Source organism: Ambystoma mexicanum, chromosome 11, assembly GCF_040938575.1.
Source record: "Ambystoma mexicanum isolate Mex_15411 chromosome 11, UKY_AmexF1_1, whole genome shotgun sequence".
NCBI classification, from domain to species: domain Eukaryota; kingdom Metazoa; phylum Chordata; class Amphibia; order Caudata; family Ambystomatidae; genus Ambystoma; species Ambystoma mexicanum.
The window spans coordinates 1085844512-1085864830 of NC_090934.1; the positions used below are offsets into that span (position 1 = coordinate 1085844512).

Below are 20319 nucleotides of genomic sequence, written 5' to 3' on the forward strand. Positions count from 1 at the left end.
AATGCAAGTCCCCATAATGCCATTGTGTTGTAAAAATAAAAATGAAACTTTTTCTATATTTATGGGAATTTGTGAAGCAATCTTTCTGCCGGAAGGTCCTTCAGAACGTTTAGAAGAACAATGGAGAAGTTGGAAGAAATCACAGATTTTTAGGGGACCTCTATCAGGCTAAAGGTCATAGGTAGAGAATAACTACAAGACTGCAACCACAAGACGGGCAAGACCTGACACTGCAAGGCTGGGTACGAGAAACAAATCCCCAAGGCGGGTTAGATAAACAAAACCCCACCGTAGCGTGAGAGAGACCGAAGGCGTGGTTAGAGTAACCAGAGTCCAAGGTGGGGTAAGTGAAACCAGAGCCCCCAAGATGGAGTGACAGAAGCCAGACCCCAAGGTGGGGTGAAAGAAGCTAGACCCCAAGGCAGGGTAACAGAACCCAGACCCCAAGCCAGGGTGATTCCCAAGGGTGGAGTAAAACCCAAGAGTGAGACAACGTCTCTGGCAGGTCAAGGGGAAAAACACTAGCCAAAGACGTATCCACAGACTGAGAAAGGGAAGCTTGAAGAAACATTTGGTGTCCTAAATGAACTGGGCACTGTGAACTGATACGGTGACCTCAAGGTGGTGTCAGAAACCAGCTACCATTATTTTGTTTGGGCACATGCCTTTATTGTACCGTCTGTTAGAGTTAGACTTGTTTTCTCTTATAGTGGTAGGGGCAGAAGTCAGGCTAGAACAGGTTTCTGAGCGGATGACTTTATTTTGAAGGACATCCAGGCGGGCACTCGCATAGACTTCTTTCTTTTCTTTAGAAGTAGGTCCAAGAAACTTAGGGACAGATTAGGTTTTGGGTGTTCGAATAAAGAACTTTTCGACTCAAAATGCCAACTTGTCCATCTCCTGATTCTGATTTTACACACCTTTTCCCACCATTTTAACCTCAGTATCAATGTACAAGACAGTCGGTATTGCTATAGAGATTGTGATCAAGGAGCTCTCAATAGTTCGGTTCGGAACCTCAGAGGAGTGTCTTAATTGGCCGAGCGGCAACACTTTAACGATAGCTAGCTGTTCCTGACACAGAAAATACAGAATTGTAAATTTATCGAACATTCACATCCATAGTTCATCCTGCTTCTGGTCTATGTTGGTTCAGCAAATTTTGTTTTTCTCAACTGTTCGTCGAATGTAACCCTCTTTTTCTTTCTTCTTACCTTTACGGGGAGATCTTTATGGCGAGGTCCCTGTGCCCCTTATGCGCCACCCCACCAACTTCATTTATACCATTCCGATAACTTTTTAGGCACTTATGAAACAGTAGAATTAAGATATATATATTTTCTTTCTCGATGTACCTGAATGGATGAAACATCACATTCCCCCCCACCTCCACCAACACCCCCACACCCCCATTCAAGTTCATCAGTGGGATAAATTTGAATTGCTTTTTCTTTCAGAATTCTGGAGTCGGGAGGACCTGTCACAAAACAGCACGCCCCCCCCCTACCCCACAGGCACCGAGGTAATAAGCAGCATGCTTCCTTGTGGGACGCCATAGTTCCAGTTGGGAATGCACACTCTTCATGCTGGCCTTTAAATGGCAGTCGAAAATACTGCCGCAAGCGTCTTCCGAGAAGTGGCAAATAGGCAAGATTCAAAAATATCATTTTAAATATTGATTCTTAAAGAAAAGTATTTTCCTTTTAAATTTCCACAGAAGCTTTCAGATGAGATCAGGCCCATTTAGCTTCAGCTGACTGCATCAGCAATTTTTATATTTATTCCCGCCAAACAACTTCCTGTCCAGTAAATGTGTGATTTGTTTCCTGGCCTGAAGGGACATTTTGAGCATGTACTTTAAATATCAATTGAACCCTTCAATTAAGGAAAGATTGTATATTCACCCACCTAGGAAAAGATCTGGATATACATATTAGGCGAATTTGCAGGAAATAAAACGCTGGCAGCGAAAAACACTATTGGCAGCGCTGCAATTTTGTGCTTGGGGGATGTAGATGTGTTAGTATAAAACACAGGGGTGGATAAACCCCTGTAAAAAAAAAAAACAACATAAAAAGGGAAAGCCAGTGGCATTTTTTATCAAGGGCATTCTATGGCTGGCGAATTGTCACTGCATCCTGGGCAGGAACTGGAGGTTGTCCTGGATACTTAAAGGGCAAATAAGCAGTCTGTCATGAGAAGGGCAGTTTTTCTCAAACAAGCCCTGCCCCCCTCTTAGTTCCTCTCATTGGGCCCAGCCAGCCTTTCTTTCTTTTGGGGTGAATGGAAGGAGCCCACTTTTAAATTGGGAAACGATTAACATATATAAAACATTTTATGTGTGCCCTTTTAGATAAAAGAAGGTGAAAAATCCATGCTATTATTAACAGAGTTCATAATGTTCTCCAAAAGGTTGTAACAGAGTCCTGTTTGATTTTTTGCTTGTGCCTCATAGTTACTGAAGCCACAAAGCAGAAAACACCTCGACTGGCCCCGCCCAGCGGTGATATTACGGTCTATAGCAGTCACAGATTCTCTTGTGACCCTTTTCTCTAACTTTGGATCCATCTGAGATGTTTTTCCGCAAAGTAGAGACAGGGCGCAGGAATGACGGGGATGCTGAGGGCTGTAAAAAGCCCACCCGCACAGTGATGCAGGCACCAGATGTACATGGAGGGTCCCCAGGCACAGCCTTATGGCACTGCCCATTCACATTCACCCCCATACAGTGAAACTCTTAGATTCAGATATTTGACATTTGTTCCCCCAAAACCCAGCTATTGATTAAAGGCAGAGAATTGCCATCAGAGATTGTGAACCACAAGACAAATGCTGTGTCCGGAGAAGTGAAGTACTGGGCATGCCCAGTTTGCATGTGTTTCCGTGATCACCAGTGCTCGCATGCATGGAGTCCCAAAGGAGAAACACAGGGGAGACATTGGGTACGCACAGACCAAAAGGGGCAGCAAAAAGGAAGGAATGAACACTGGGTATCACTGGTCAGGCTCTGGCGTGGCTGACTTCTATCCTCTCCGACCGACCCTCGCAGGTCCACCTTGGGTCCTTCCTCTTCGCTATCTTTTTCTCTACCTGTGGTGTCCCCCAGTGGTCTAACCTCTCTCCCTGGCTGTTCAACCAATACCTGGCTTCCTTGTCCACTGCATCGCCGCTCTCTGCCCCAACTTTCAGTGCTATGCAGATGACACCCAGCTCATTTTCAGGCTACCCTCGGCCTCCTCCTCCTCCCCTTCCCTCATCTCTGACTGTCTGTCTGCTATCCAGGAGTGGTGTGCCGCCAATTACCTCTGCCTTAATGCAGTAAGACTCAGATTCTCCTCATCGGCACATCCGCTCCCTCCTTCCCTGTATCTCTCTGGCCGGCCTCTCTTGGCCCTCTTCCTGCTCCCACCTGCAAGGCTAAAAACCTCTGGGTCATCTTCGACTCTACACTCTCCTCCTCTCCTCACATCACTGACGTATTTAAGAAGTCACACTATCAGCTGCACCTCCTCAGAGGTATTCTTCCCATCCTCTCCTTCCCCCAGAAGCTCACTGTCTACAAAGCTCTGGTTCTCTCTAGGCTGGACTATCGCAACAGCCTCTTTCTAAATTTGCCTGCTTCTACTCTCCGCCCTCTGCAACTCATCCAGAACAGGACTGCGAGACATGTCCTTGGCCTCAAGCCAAGGGATTGTATCTCTCCAGGACTGAAATCTCTGCACTGGTTCCCAGTTGCTGCAAGGATTAAGTTCAAAACCCTCTGCATCATTCACAAGGCCTTCTGGGGCCTGGGGCCTCAATACTTTCAACTTTCTCTTCCTAAATATCTTCCTTCTCAAGCTCTTCGCTCATCCGCCTCCAAATCCCTCAGGGTCAGTTGCTTCTCCAAGCAACGAGTTGGTGGTAGATCTCTTTTTTCGGCAGGTGCCTTCCTCTGGAACAGCCTCCCTGCCTCCCTTAAATTTGAGGAGAACCATCTCCGGTTCCGGAAGCACCTCAAAACCTTCCTCTTTACTTCTGTTTTTTCTCCTCCTCTTCTCTGCTAACCTTCTGGCTGTAACCGTAACTGCACTGGCTACCTGGACACTCTCAGATCTCTGGCCCAGGCCCTTCCCCCGCCAGAGTCACACTCCTGCACTGCCCACCTGGCAACCCCCACGCTTGGGGACTGTTTCTGTATCCCTACAGTCCCCCTACCAGCCCTTAACACCTGATTCCTGCACTTATCCACTTGCTGGCCGTTACTTACGGTTATCATCTTCTCCCATGTACTTCACTGTCCCTGACCCCTTCCCACACACTTGCATGAGCTGAATGACACCTGGCCTAGTAGGATTGCTGTCCGTCCTCCCTATGTTCCCCTCCCTTGCCTCGTGCCTCGTCGCGCCTTGAAACACTTGTGTATAGGCGTGTTATAAATGCCATATCATATCATATCATAACACTACACACTCTGGCACAAGGAAGGAAACAGCCACCCTGACAGTGCCACCTGATCCCAAGAAGGTGGACCCCCAGATGTAGACCCGACCCATGACTAGAAAGCACACACATAATATTGGGTACAACTAGGAGGCAGGGAGGTTCACAGACCATCATCCAATCACGTTTCAACACTGGGAACAGGGCACACATGTTCTCGGGCCCTCATTGCACCCGTTTCCCAATCACCCAAAGTATGAGAGGGAACAGAGACAGATTCGGGGCAACGGTGGTTGGAGGAGAGTGGTCGATAGGGAGGAAGTGCAAGAACTGAGCGAGCATGGTGGGGGAACGAGAAGTAAGTAGGAAGATGAAAGCCGTGTGGAAGGGCAAAGACACAAAGCTGGAGATAAGCAAGGTGAGGAGCAACCTCAGGAAGAAAGAGGAGAGAATACTCAAGGCAAAGTCAGAGATGGGGAAGGGAAAGACCATGAAAAAGACTCCAGGTGGAGGTGAAGAGATAGTCGCCGAATGTGGCCAGGGAGAGGTTGGAGACAGAAGGGGAACAGAGTGGTGATGGATGGGGGGACATTTGAGGTCCAGGACAAAAGCCCAACGTTAGCCAAGCCAAGAGGGGCATGGTCTGGAAGGGGTGCTGTGCTGAGAAGTAGACAGAAAGAACAGTATCTGGAGTTTGGTGAAAGTCAGGGGGCAAGTGCTAATGGATTTGGGGACCCTTGTTAACCTAGTCCTCGGTATTAGCTGGCTAAAAAGCCTAGAGACGCAAAGAGAGATAAAAAGGTTAGGCAGGGGGCCTCCTCCGGATTCTGGTGGAAAAGAGGCCGGAAAGAGCAAGACAATCGTGAGCCACAGAGAGGGATTGTCTCCCTGGATCAGGTCCAACTTTGGCTGGGGGGAATTACAAGACTGGCTCCAGCCTGGAAATGCAGCCCGGGCAGACAGGGAAGAAATCAACTGTTACCTGGAGACCAAGTAACTGACAGCCAGGGGCACCACTGCTCTGCAATCATTTTGACAGAGAGACCCCTGCACGTTGGTAAACTGAAAAGAACAGACTAAATATACTTCCTTCATGCAATCTCCTAAAGACAAACTGGTATAGATAGGGGAAGACAACTGTCTTGTCTGGACTTCGTCTGAAATAACATGTGCACCTATTTGTGTTTCTCTTGGACCGTCTGCACTATTGTTTGAGAGCTTATCTTGTGTTGTAGGCCTTGCTACCACTTCAGTGCTTTGTATGATAAACCCTCTGTGTTGAGTCTTCTGTTGATCACCCAGTCTACGATACTCTACAAACATCTTTAGTTTGACTTGTGAGCATGTTGGCAAAATTGTTGTAGGACAGAAGAATGAAGAAATGCATTAGAGGGAACTCAAGCGTAAAGACATTGAAGACACATACACTAGGTGCCTGTTCATCAGACAATCAATTGCTGGAGACAAGGCGTAAACACACACTCTTTTGTTTGTGATAAAGTGCATTTCCTTGGGGACACTTAGCATCTCAACAAGGAGAGCTTTTGCATTGCACTAAGAAAAAATGTGCTTTCAGTGAGATCTACTTGTGCATTTCACTAAGGAAATGTGAAATGTACATCTTGTCAAGGATGAAATGCACAATATGCTCTTTGTCCAATGCACAAAAGACAACGTTTGCATTCCTTTGAGGGCAGGTTGTGATTGTGTGCATAACACAGAGGAGACTATAACACTGGCTCATTACGAGTATGGTGGTATGGGAAACAAATGGCAGTAACAGAATTACTGGCACTTTTTCTGCTCTGCCATACTACTACGAGTTTGACCTTGGAGTGGGGGATTTACCTCCTGCATCATGGTGGAGGTAAATCCTCCCACTTTCAACCAAATAATCAGCAAAATCTGAGGAATTACCACATCAGTAATTCCACCGGCAGTAATTGCACCAAAATCCCCCATGGAGTTCTATGGACTCCAAATTAATGGAGACCAATACCACCACTTGTAATCTGGTGGTAAATCTGCCTGGCCAAGTGGCATAACATTAATTCCGTTGGCAGGTTTTCTGGCAGATTAACCACCGGAATACCACTCAACTTGTAATGAGGCTATTTACTGCTGAAAGTAGCTTATGCATTTCAATGTTTGGAGTTTGCTCAACTGATCTGAAAAGATAGGTTATTTATAACACACTTAATACCCATAGGTTTCTAACCACAGACCCGGGGTTCGAACCTGTGCTGCTCCTTGTCGTCTTGCTTCCAAGGCAAGCATGTTGCCCCTGAGCTATCCTCCCGAGACTAAGCAAGGAAGCTTTTTGCTCTCATTGAGTGAAGTGTTGTATCTCAATGAGAGGAGCAGTGCATCTCGCATTGTAGGGCAGCTTGGCCACTCCACTGAAGGGATCCACTATCTGTCATCAAGGGAACTTATGCAAGTAGCTGTAGCTTATGCAACCGGAACGCTTGTGCATCTCAGTGAAGGGGAAACATGCATTTCTATGGCAGAAACATTTGCATGAAACCAAGGTGACGATGTTCATCTCATTGAAGGGATTGTGTTAACCTCTAAGGAAATCCTGGGCTTGGGGGTGTTTGTGAATCTCATTGAGAGGACTAGTCCATTTCACGGAGGAAGAGGGGGGATCCAGTCTTCCTATGTGTCTCAATGTGTCTCCTGTGCCATATCCCACCCTATATCCCTTTCATTGTTGCTGATAGCATCGCTTCTCATCGCAGCACCCCTTCCACTTGTAGTGGTGCCTGTCCCTTACACAGCAGCCACCCCTTTGCAAACTCTTCACATCCCTTATCAGTGCAGCATGTCCCCTGCCTCTCATGGTGCTCCATTTCCTTCAGTGCATGCCTCGCTCCAAACCGAATGCGATGGCCCTCACCTCACAATGATGGGTCCTCTAGGCAACGACCTACTCTTATCCGTTAATGGCAACAAAGGCTCTATTCCACTCAGATCCTGGGATCGGGGATAACATCTGCACCATCTCCCCGCCCTTCAGCCATTTCTGACTCCTCTGACTTTAGCACCTGGATCTGGCCAGCTCATTAAGTGCAGTCTTTGCAATGTTAGATCCGCAGTTATCAACGCATTGGCCAGAGCAGGTCTTATTGGGAAGATTCTGTGGACCTCTTCATCATTACTGATACCTGGTTCTGGGATGACCATATCACTAACTTTAGTATTTTAGTGCCTGTCAACAATAATATAAGATGGCTTAATAGATTGGCTAAAAGAGCCGGAGGAATTGCTGCTATTTTTTCTAACCAGCAATGTTTATCAATAATTCAGCAATGTTCCCCCAATAATTTGAGATAATACCCAAAGCAAGATTCTTAACTTATCCCTAACTAACCTGTACTACTCAGATGAATTAACACCATGCCACTCAGCTGGAGTGATCCTTTTGTTAGCATTGATACCTGGTGCACTGATTTCACCTGATCAATTGACTACATCCTTTCCTGTTATTTCTGCCGAAGACTCTTGTTCTGTCTATATTAATGTTTGCACACCGTCTGTTAGTGTTCTGCGGTGAGATGTGACAGCACTTTATAATTTGCACATAGCACTTTACACACGTTTGTACATGATTTATAAAGTATTATCATCATTAAATAAATGTTATATTTGTTAAAGTGATGTGTGCGTATAGATGGGCAGCTCGTTACTGTTGCTATTGTGTAGGGTATGTCTCTTGTGTATAATTTAGATGCCCAATTAGCTACAGCCCCCTTATGCTTTAGTGCGTCTATAATCAGTGCCATGTTCTCAACTTTCACAACTTCTTTGGTGTAAGATTGTCAAAAGTTTTTTTTTTTTAAAATGTATTTTTGGTCATATCCAGATACATGGAGATTGCGTGTTCTATCTGAGTAGCTTTCCCCGCTCTTCGGGAATTTTCAGGGAACCTTGGTGTATTTCTACATAGTTTGGCCCCATATAGCAATGGTGACAAACTCTCAATACCGTGCAGTTTTACGGCTGATGCCACAATCTTGTTATCTTAGGTTTTTGTAAATTTAATATTGCCTCCACAGCTCTTTATGGGGGCTAGTTCACTTTTCCATAGTTGTTCACTCGATATTCCATCTAAGGATAAAGAAAATACTCTTGCAATCCTTCCCTGACTAAAAGTCATACATTGTCGGCCTCATTACATGGTAGGCGGTAGGGGTTTACCGGTACCGGTAAAGGCACCGTTACCGGTACCGGTAAAGGCATCGGTACCGGTAAACCCCTACCGCCTTACTACGCGTTCCCTTTGCGGGACCCGACTTTAACGGCTGGTTTTACCAGCCGTTAAAGTAGGGTGCCCCAAAGGGACCTCAGAGCTAATTACGGTACTGCAATTTGCGGTACCGTAATTAGCACATTCCACAATCCCATTAAGCCCTATGGGGGCAAAAATGGGAATGGGGAAGAGCCTTGGTGAATGGGGAATTACCGCCTCCGCTCACCTTGGAGTAGGGCGGTAATTCCGCCATCCACCAAGGCGGACACGTTAAAATACAGGCGGCAACCATGGCGCTAATAGCGCCATGGTTACCGCCTACCGTGTAATGAGGACCTTTGTCTTCTCATTATTAATAGTCAGGAGTTTGTTGTTAGAAATTTGAGAGGAACAATCGAACTGCTTCTACACTTCTTAAGGGGTCATAGATATTAAGACTTTGTCATCAGCAAAAAATATCAACACAAGTTTGGTTTTAGCAAATCTAGAGCATTTGCTTTCAGTTTTAAGATTACCATGGCTCTATACTGGTAATTAGGAGTAAGAAAAACAGAGGTGCTAGGGCGCACCCTTGTTGGAGCCCCCTGATAACAGATAATGTTCTAATTGTCTTGCCTTTGGGGGCATATCTTACCAGGGTGATATAGTTGGCATGTAACCCTTGAACAGCATTTAAAATGCAGGTTGAAACCTATATCTTGCTAAGAGTCTCTCACAGTTAATCGATTGGTACAGAGTTGAATGCTGTCCTAAGGTCCACAATGTAAAGGGTTTGCTTCATTAAGACAGAATATTTTTGATAGAAGTGGAACGCTTGGTGAATAGTGGCTTATCCTGTCTCTGTAACCCAGAGTAGACAGTAGACAGAGCTTTACTGTACATTTTAGTTAAATAAACATTATGTATATCCTAGTGGATGGTCTTGTGCTGGAAGTATCCACATTTTTAAAAAGTGTGAATGAGATTGCTCTTGAAATTATCGATCTACCTCCGTTTTTGCTAAAATGTACAGGAAAGCTCTGTTTAATCAACTATCGACCAGGGTTACAGAGACGGGATATGACACTATTCAGCAAGTGCTCCACTTCTACATGATAATTAAAAAATGGTCAATCTTAATGAGGCTAACAAGGAGATAGATCGATAATTACAAGGGCAACCTCATTCCCAATTTTAAAAGAATGTGGATCATTCCAGCAAAAGACCACCCACTGGGATAAACAATGTTTATTCAGGTTATTAAAACAATGACAATAAAAATGATATTCAGGTACTCAAATCACTCTTCATTAGGTGCACTGGAAGTCTTTCTGGGCCTGGGGCCTAGCCCCATTTCTGAGAGACAATATCATACCTGACTACTAGGCTTTGTGGGTCTTGTAACTGTGGTAGTTGGATTGGCGGTTCGCCTTCTGAGAATATCCTTTACAATGTTTCCCCCCGGAAAAGAAAAAGGTCACATAGCCATGTTTATGAGCTGCCGGACATGCTCACGGCAAACATTGTAAAGGATATTCTCAGAAGGCGCACCGCCAATCCAACTACCACAGTTACAAGACCCAAAAAGCCTACCATTTGGTAACACATAAGGGCAGGATACTGGCCAACAGAAGGAACACTGAACACAGCAATATGAAATAAGGGGACAGAAAGAGAACCCTAACATTTGCCTTAAGGACGATCTAGGGTCGAAAAACGTGTCGGCTGTTTGATCAGAATAATAAATAGCAATTTATGTTACAAATTGCAGAGTTTTGAATGACCCACAAAATAAACTACCTAACGGTGTAGCGCAGATCATCAGCACAACTAGTCTTAGCATATTCTCTATAATTGGAGGTTAAGTGGGATAACTTAGAGTGCTGACACTGCTGCTGACCTCACACAAAGGATTAACAGGCTTAGCACACTGAGCTACGATTCTAACCCCTCTGCACACTACAAGCTAGTTCCTATATACATCTGTACATTAGAAAATAGTTTTTCCTGATAAATTAAACAGAAATTGATACATTTGTGAGAAATAATTGTCACAAAGAATTTGGAGCATGTTTGCAAAACCTACCATTTTGTAGTGCACTCGCCCTTTTTGTTGGCAGACAGAATTGTGATGGTCTTTCTTAATCATTCCCTTAGCTTCTGCTTCAATCTCTTACTCTTCTTGTTTCTAACTCCCTCTCTGTAAGTTTGCCTCATATTTCAGTGTCTTTTACTGCCGATTCTTATTCCCTAGCTTCTTCCTCCCTCAGTTGCTTTAATGCTTTTCTCATGCCCTAGTTTTTTTACTCGATCATTCGCTCTAATGCTTTTCACGTTACCAACCTTCTTAGTTGCTCAATCGCTCTAATGCTTTTCTCATGTCCAAGCTTATTACTTGCTCAATTGCTCCAATACTTTTCTATTGCCCAGGCTTTTTACTCGCTCAATCGCAGGATTGTCCAACTCCAGGCCTCAAGGGCCAGATCCATGTCGGATTGTCAGGACACCCCTCATCAATATCCATTAGATATATTTGCATCCAATGATTCTAAATGTATGCACATTTATTCTCATGGATATTAATGAGTGATATCCTAAAAAACTGTCAGGTTTTTGGCCCTTTGCGGCTGGAGTTGGACAATTTCTCGTGCACAAGCATCTTATTAGCTCAATCGCTCTAATGCTTTTCTCATGCCCAAGCATCTTACGTGATCAATTGCTCCAATGCTTTTCTCTCACCCCAAATCCTTTATCTCTTTATTTATTTAATTTATTGTACATTTGTAAAGTGCTTATACATAAAAAAATTGTTTCAAAACGCCCACACGGAAAAGGGGGAGGGAACATGGGAACAAAGAAAAATAGAATAGACTGATGAATGGGAAAGGGGTGGTCCTACTAGGCCTTGTGAGCATTCAGAATGTGAAAGTGCAGAGAGAGAGAGAGAGAGAGAGAGAAAGAAGGTAGAGGGAGGGGTAAGTGCTAGGAGTTCCACAGAGGGAAGTGCCAAGGAGTCTGTTGTGGGCAACGGTAAGTGCCTGGCAGATATTGATTGGTACAGAGTGATCATCTATCAATAATAAGTGCAAGCCTGTGAGAACACAAGCCAGTGGATGCCCAAAGGCAAGTGCTGGGATGGGGTCGAAGGCTGAAGATGATTGGGCAGAAGGTCGGGACCTAGAAGGACACATAAGGTCCCTGGCCACCTTTCTCAGTGACTGTGGGGTATTAGCACAAGAGTGAGAGGGGGAAGGAGGAGTGGAAGAGGAAAGTCTGGAGGAGCTTCTGCAATTTCAGGAGATCTGGCTCAAGACGTATAGGAGGGGGGAGGCTGTTCCAGAGGAGGGAGCCAACTGAGAAGAGAGATCTGCCTCAAGCTCTCTGCTTAGAGAATTACCTGACACGCAGAGAGTTGGAGCCGGAGGACCGTAAAGATCTGGAGGGAAATTATTTGGTGAGAGCAAGTTGTAGACAGATTGGTCCTTGGCCCCAGGCAGCATTATGGGCGATGCAGTGGGATTTGAATGTGATCCTTGCAGTAACCAGGAGTCAGTGGAGGCTTTTTAGGGCTGGAGAGATACCGTCCCTGGGCTTGAGGCCAAGGATAAGTCTTGCAGCCCTATTCTGGCCAAGCTGGAGGGGGCGGAGAGAGGAAGAGGGTAGATTAAAGAAGTGGCTGGTGCAGTAGTCTAGCCTAGAGAGTACCAGAGCTCTCAAGACATTGAGCTTCTGAGGAAAAGTGAGGACAGGAAGGATACTTCTGAGGAGGTGGAATTGAAATGGGCCTTCTTGGCAAAGTTCAAGATGTGAGAGAGGAAAGAGAGAGAGGAGTCCAAGATGGCTCTAAGGTTTCTGGCTTCGGTGCAGGAGAAGGGGGAGAACCCATAGAGGGTGGCCAGAGTGAAGGGAGGAAAAAGGGAGTGGGAGTCCCAATAGGAAGGGTCTCAGTATTGCTGGCATTGAGGTAGAGATCATTGGAGGCACACCAGGACTGGATAGCAGATAGGCCATCGGGAATGGTAGAGCATCAGAGGGAATTTTGAAGAAGAACTTGGTGTCATCTGTATAAAACTAGAAGTGAGGGGAGAAAGTGGAGATAATGTGAGCAAGCATGGCGAGATAGTCGTTAAAGAGCCAGGGTGAGCGGGTAGAGCCCTGGGGAACGCCACAGGTGGAGATAGAGGTAGGAGAGGAGAAAGAGGCCAGGATGACCTGGGAGGGACGGCCAGTGAGGAAGGAGATCAGCCAATCCAGTGCCCGCTCCGAGATACCAAGGGTATCATGGAACCGTGCTATGATGATCGAGTGGTTGACTGTATCAAATGCAGAGGAAAGATCAAGTATAATGAGGACATTGGGAGTGTTAGTGTCAAGAGATGCAAGCAGTTCTTTAACGGGTGTTCAGAAGAGCAGTTTCTGCGCAATTGCCCTAATGCTTTTCTCATGCACAAAGTGTTGTTCTCCCACATTCAGCCTCATTTGCAAGCTTCTTAACCATTCAATCGCCCCAATGACCAAGCTTCTTTCCACCACACTTGTCCTAATGCTAACAAAATGTCATTCTCCCACATTCAGCCTCATTCTCAAACTTCTTACTCCCTCAATCACCCTAATGTCCAAGCTTCTTACTCCAGCAATTGCCATAATGCTTTTCCCATGCCCAAGATCCTTACTTGCTCAATTGCCCTAATGTCTTTCTCATGCGCAAATGTCCTTCTCTCAAAATCAGCCTCTTTCCAAATCTTCTTACTCTCTCAATTGCCCTAATGACCAAGCTTCTTTCTTCCACAATTGCCCTACTGCGTGGAAGGTGTCACTCTCCCACATTCAGACTCATTCACAAGCATTTAACTCCTTCACTTGACCTCATAACTAAGCTTCTTACTCCTGCAATCTTTGCAGTGCATTTCAAGTGCTCAAGCCTCTTTCTCTCTCAATGCTTTAATGCTTAAAAAGCATCATTCTCTCCCAATTAACCTCATACCCAAGTGTGTCTCTCTCCCTTGGCCTTTCCCTCCTTGCCATACTCTGCCTACAACATCACTCAGTATCTGGCACTTTGTCTCCTTCTCGGAGTAGCTGCTCCTCAGATTTCCTTTGCTCTCCCTAAGTCTCTTTCTCCTCCATCAGCCGCCTCAGCAAGTGGCTATTCTATTTCTGTGTCAGGTATTTTTATTCTCCTTTTTGGGTTGCTGTGAATTGAGGGGAGAGGGAACATGGCAATATTATCTTGCACACAGTGCCTGCATGCCTCAATGCTAAGGTTTCCCAACCCCCAAACCCCGTTGGTCCATAAATGGCAGATCAAGGGAAAATGAATGCATGGGAGACAAACACAGCGTAGAATCGTAGATCAGTTACCTTCAGCTGGGGCATATAGGGGGCTCAGTGCCATTATAGACAACTCGAGCTTCGCTCTCAGTGTCTATCAGATGTCACTTGGTGCACCTCAGCGGAATATAATGCTGGAGTTGAGAGCCACCCATGTATATTTCCAAATATGTCAACCCCTCACACTCATGAGACCATGACACTCCACTCAAGGATATTAAGGAGGATCCTTATGGAAAAGTCCTTACTTCCCTACAACATGCATTCTTGAGGCACTCGCATAGGCAGAGGGATGGATCTGCAGACAGCCCACAGCCAGGAATATGGGTGGGTGCGTTTTATTCAAGAGCCTAAAGCTGGAAACACAGAATTAGTTCCACAAGTAACATAGTCTTTCAGTCCTGCTTTGAGGTGGTAATAGGAATAGTAGCAAAACAATGTTCATGATAATAACAGCATCAGGATTTTATACAATGCTCCATACCATATTCCGCCCCTTTGTAAACACTGTACTAATGGGGGACATTATTACGCAATCTATCGGCCAGGAACAGGTGAAGGGCCAAGTCGGCTCTGCCAGGATTCAAACTTGCAAGGAACCCACAGGCTGCCTTTTCTGACATGGGCTGCCATCTTCCGTCCGCCCTCCTGCTTCTTATTTTTTTTTACAACTATTCTGCCACCCCGTCCCCTGCCCCACTTTCCTGATTGTTGCTGCTGTGGTGCCCGCCGCAGCAGCTTCCCTAACGCTCGCTGTTCCAGGCCTCCATGGAAATGGAAGAGGGGCTTCGTATGGAGCCCCGCCTTCCACAACCATGGCGGCCATCTTGGAAAAGGATTTTCATTCATTAAATGGGACGCGCTTTGGTAACCCAGGGTGCTAATGGCGTTAGCACCCTGTTCCAAGGGATGTTAATGCCATATTAATATTGGTCATTTTATTTGTTCTGATAATTATAATACCTATCAATTATAACAGTAATAGTGATAAAAAACAATGGCAATAACAATAATACACAAGGTCTAACCATTGCAGGTATTAATATAACGTCATATTTTTCAATTTCATTATTGCCTCTTAGAAAATGCAGAAGTTAGTTGTTGTTTTCAGCAGTTATCGCATATTTCTAAAGACGCTTCTATTGTTTCCCCTTTACAAACCTCATAATGTCAGGGCCAGCACTGAGGCTCCTGTCTCTCTTGAACTCAAAGGATTTCCTTGAAGGTGGTCCTGTTATTAACTTTTCATTTCTGATGGATTGTCTAATGCTTTAAGACAAAGGCGACTGAGCCACAAAAGCAATTGTCATAAGGAGAGGCTCAGTTGCCATTTAACAGATAAAAGTCATATTTGTATTTTTTGTATTTTATTGAATTTATATAGTCCTTTACTCCAATGTGCTTTACATGAGAACAAGTAAACATACAGCAAGCATCAGATGACAATTGAACCACAATCTGATAACAGCATAAAGAACAACTTACAATATTGCAGCAGAGAGGAGGGTGTGGGAGGGGGGAGGTGAGCAAGGGGGTGGTAGGTGTTAGAGGAGGTAAGGACAGGGGAAAGAGCAGGAATGTGCATCATTGTCATTACAGAACCTCCATTCTGAGCTCCCCTCTCCCCAATGTAACTCAGTTCATGAACTAAATAGAGAATAAAAAAACAGGCAGATATCAACAATGGCATGTTTTCCATTGAGGGGTTTACAGAGGCATCACAAATGACGACAGTGAACTCTGACTTTCCAAACTCCACCTTACCCAGACACACTCATGTGGTGAATGTCCCCCAATCCCACGTGTCCTTTCCTCCTCACTGATATCACCTTCACTGGCTAAACGGCCAATGGTTAGGGTGACCAGATTTTGAAAATGAAAAACCGTGACTGACCACTGATATAGAAGTACGACTACAGCTTCAGCTGTGAAACTGTAGTCTTACTTCTATTTGGGTGGCCTGTCCCGTGTCATGTTGCAGCGCCTGCCGTTGAAAGGCTATTTTAAGTTTAAAAAACCCATCCGGGATTTGCGTATAGGATGGATACCATCTCAATGTTTGGCAAACCAATGGAAAAATCATGATATCCGGCCAAAAACCGGGATGCTATCCACCCAATCCCCAAATCCGTGACAGGGTTTCTAACCTTAAAAAAGTCTTGGTAGCCCAGGACATAGGTGCAAAAACCCGGACAGTCCCGGCAAAACCAGGACATACAGTCACCCTACCAATGGTGAAGAGGTCAGTGAAGCAGCCCTATTTCGACGCCCATTTTTGAGTTTCGAAAAACAGCTGTAATACTCTGCAGCTTCCACTAGATGCCAGCCTATGAATAGCATGTGAATCTAAGCAGATACAAGCACCAGAAATACGATTATGGTGAGTAATGTATTCCATACTTACCACAGGGCTTCCCTTTTCTTTACATATCTTTACAAAATATCTGCTACTGCTCCCCTGGGTGTGCAGGGCCCAGTACTGTAGGGGGATGGGAGATACATAGGGAGTTCTAGCCACCAGAGCACCTACCCTTCTGCTGTGTCTCTTGATCAGTATAGAAGAGAGAGAGGTAGAGGAAGGAGGTGGCCAAGGAGATGTTAAGAACAGGATTGTACAATAACTTTATGATTTCAAGTTTTATTTCATAAAGCCCTTCATGCGGTGTTACTTCTGCTTCTAAGCACTGCAATACCTGTTGTTATTGTTACCCAATTGAATAGTACTCAATGTATCTGTCTCTGAAAGATGAAGGCCTTAGTGAGCCCTGCCTGGATTTACATTTGCAAAGTGCAGGCTCGCCCCATGTCAGAGGCGTGTGCTTAACCCTTGAGGTATCCACCTGGAATGTACCCTGCGGTGAGAGCATAGCTGTCTACACCAGCCCACAGATCAGCTGGTGACCTGCTGTTTAAGATCAGACACCACTGAAGGTTTCAAACTGTATCATTTAAATGTGCTCAAGAAACGTGGCCTCCGATATTCTTCGTGCACGTGGTCCCTGCTCCAGCCCTGACTCTCACTGCATGTAATGAGGCATCCACTCCCTGTGGGGGCGTGGCCTGAAAGCCCCAGCACGGCTCCCCACTGCTGGTGTCTCCTAGGTAATAACTATTGCTAGAGAAGAAGGCAATGTCTGCCGCCTCAACACACTTATTCATTCCACAGCTTCCCTTGTCATAGCGATGGACCTCACTCATTCCTGTAACTTCCTGATCTGAAAAGTACCCTTTCTGTAGAGCAGCGTACAATTTAAAAAATCTGATTTAAATACAGGCTAGTGCCCAGAATCACACATATGTGTGCCCACATTCACGGCGATGTGGCCAAGAGTCCTCATTCTGCGTCGGGGGTGAATCATGAATCTGCTTGCACAAATTGCTGTGCATGGGAAGGTTGCACACGCCTGCAGAATCTGCAGCCTGTGGGAATGTGGCAGGAGGCGATGCTGCAGACCTGAGTGTATCCCTGGTTCACTAAGGGATGTGTCTGGAGATGTACCGTTCACAATGCCAGTTTCACCTGCATCCATCCGGTCTCCTCCGTCGCAGGCCAGGCACCAGGCTAATAGAAACTCATAGCACTTGACACCGATACATGGGTGGAGGGCTGTGGGCAAGTGCATGTCTTGGTGAAAGGTGCACGAGCAACCCTTAGGTATGCACGGAGGATCCGGTTACTGGTCCTTTGTATCCACAGTCATCCCCTCCTCCTGCCCACAAGTCCCCTCTGTGAATCAGAGAAATTGCGTTCAAGGCACTGCGGGTGCAGAAATTGTTCCATGCGTTGCTTCCTTCATTCTGTGGCCACAGCATTCTGTGAAATGGGCCCTGTGTTTGCACTTGCAGGTGGTCGACGCCGTTGTGATAAACGACTTCCTGTTGGGTAGAGCCACTTCCGGCTCCTTCTTCCTTCAGCCACTTTTGCAATCATCTGGTGTTTGCTGTGGCCCGCCTCTCACTTTCACAGCTGTGTGACATTGCCTGACTACTCCCCTCAGAAATGTAGGGACATCCCCTTTACGGTCATGTCAATCTCTTAGTCTTGCCACTGAACACTAGTGTCAACTCATTCGTGAAACGACCTCGTCGCATCCCACTCCTTTGCCCCATTTGTGCGTCATTATTTCTTCCCTCACTTCCCTTCTGTTGCATTGTGTGGTCATCGTCCACCACTGTACAACTTCCGCTTCTGTCGGCTGCATTGATTTATTTCCACTAACTGGTTCTGACATACCTGTGGGTCTGTGAATGCTAAATTCAATGCTACTCCCACGCCCTGACCACCAGACGATGATCCCAGGCCAGTGCCAACTGGCATGTCCCCGTTCTTTTGATTCGTTTAGACCTTCCATCTTGGAAGAGATCCAATCAGTGACTTGGGGCTCCCAGGTAGAGGAAGGTGAAGGCTGAAGGCACAGATGAGAAAGGGCCACTACAGCAAGAGGCTGTGAAATCTCTCACCTGGGAGAGCTCAGTGTTTACATTTAAACATGCAGTGGTGGAGGACTAAAGCCTGCCCTGCCAATGTTAAAATGGCCGCATGATAGTATTAAAGACTGCACTGCTCTGCTCAGCTTTCAGACGGCTCACACCTTCCAATGATTAGCATCTCTTTGTGAAACTAAATATCATCTGAATTCAGGCGAAAGATGGTTCTCCTGGGTCAAAGGAAGGTGTACTAGGTGTTCAAGCTCCTGGTCTCAGAGGCTAGGGCTTTTGACAGTGCAACGGGTTAATGCACCTACTGTATATGGATACCCTGCGGGTAATGCATCCAGTTTCTAGTGCGATACTAATGCAGGGTTGCTAGTTATGCTGGGATATAGAGTCACCTCACATCGGAGATACCCTGTTTAATTCACAGAACCAGTAACTTATCAGCACAAACGCCTATCCTTCCATTTTTTTCCAGAGCATTTGGGGGCTGAGAGGCTGCTGATGTATTAGTGTTACTGAGAACAGAGTGCGCAAATCAAAGATTGAACTAATAGTCCATATGCAGGCCCTGGAACGGGCATTGGGTACTGAATGATCACTCATGGCCCTACGTCCAACCTGCTTTTTTAAACTCTGCTCCAGTCTGCCCCCACCCCCTCCATCGCTCTAATGAGGTTGACTCACCCCTGGCTACATGTCCCAGAAGGGACACTAAGAGACCGGTGAGAGATATTGCCTTCAACCTTCTTCAGGAAGAGTTGTACCAGCTTTCAAGGCTGTGGTCGAATCAACAACGTGGTAGAAGCAGAAAGGAGGCATTTAGGATAGGAAGGGAGTTTGAAGTGTGAAACATGGATAGGGGTGGAAGAAGAGAGCCTTTTTTGATGAACGATAGAGGGTATTCTTTCCTCAACACGTACTTGTTGAACGCTTTGAAATTCCCTGGACTCTGAGTGTTAACCTGGTTGACTCTGAACTGGTTTCAAGAATTTCCTCAGAATCATTTTGCAGACCATGCAAACCTGTTCTGTTGAGGAGTCTTGTTTTATCTTAAAGTCCTGCACAGATTGTTGTGCCACCTGACTATACCGCCCCAAGTCTTAGCCAGGATACAGAAAGCGCAGTCTGCTGGCACTCATTTCCCGTCACATCTCCCCTGCCATTCCTGAACTAGTTGACTAAGGGGGTGTGATCTAACATTCAAGGCCCCACCATGCATGTAGTTCTCCGAGCTTTCTGCCAAGCGGCTCCCCCTTTTCTGAGAGAGTAGTTCCAGCCATATCAACCATTAGTACAGGCGGTCGGGCGCTGCTGGGGCAGCCAATCAGCGTGCTTGGAACGTGAGTGTAATTCACTGGTATGGGCCCGAGCTCACTGCTTGCTGATTGGGTGTATTGTCAGACTCCCTGCTGCAAGATCTGCATATCTGTTTTGTTAAACAAAAAGTAAAAATAAAACAACATTTGTTTCTCTGGTAAGTAGCCCGCCTCAGCTGTGCTAGTCACATTTCAATCTTCAGCATAGTTTAATTAAGAAGAAACAAGGAAGGATTAGCATGGCCTGGCTGTAAGTGAACTGTTTACATGGTAAACGTGATCCTTTTGTTTTTATTTTAACATGCATTATCACTGGCGTTTAAACAATTAGCACAGCAATGTCCTCTTTAAGATCTTCTTAATTTGGGCACCAAGCTGTTACCAACTTGAACGGCCCACCCTGCCACGTTTTATCACATACTCACTGTGTCTCAGATCCATTTGCCATTTGCAACTACTTCCTGTTGATGGGGTCATTGTTTCTGATACCTGGTGATCAATAGGTGGCCCATAAGAAATGAGGATTGGGGACCTACCTGGCTTTCAGGCGCGCACTAATGATCATTCTGATATTCAACCAAT

The 20319-nt window shown here is 45.7% G+C and overlaps 1 protein-coding gene across 2 annotated transcripts in view; it reads left to right on the forward strand.

Annotated features, from left to right (window-relative positions):
- OTUD7A (OTU deubiquitinase 7A) overlaps window positions 1-20319 on the forward strand; it is a 1296873-nt gene that overhangs the window by 656000 nt on the left and 620554 nt on the right. The window lies entirely within an intron of this gene.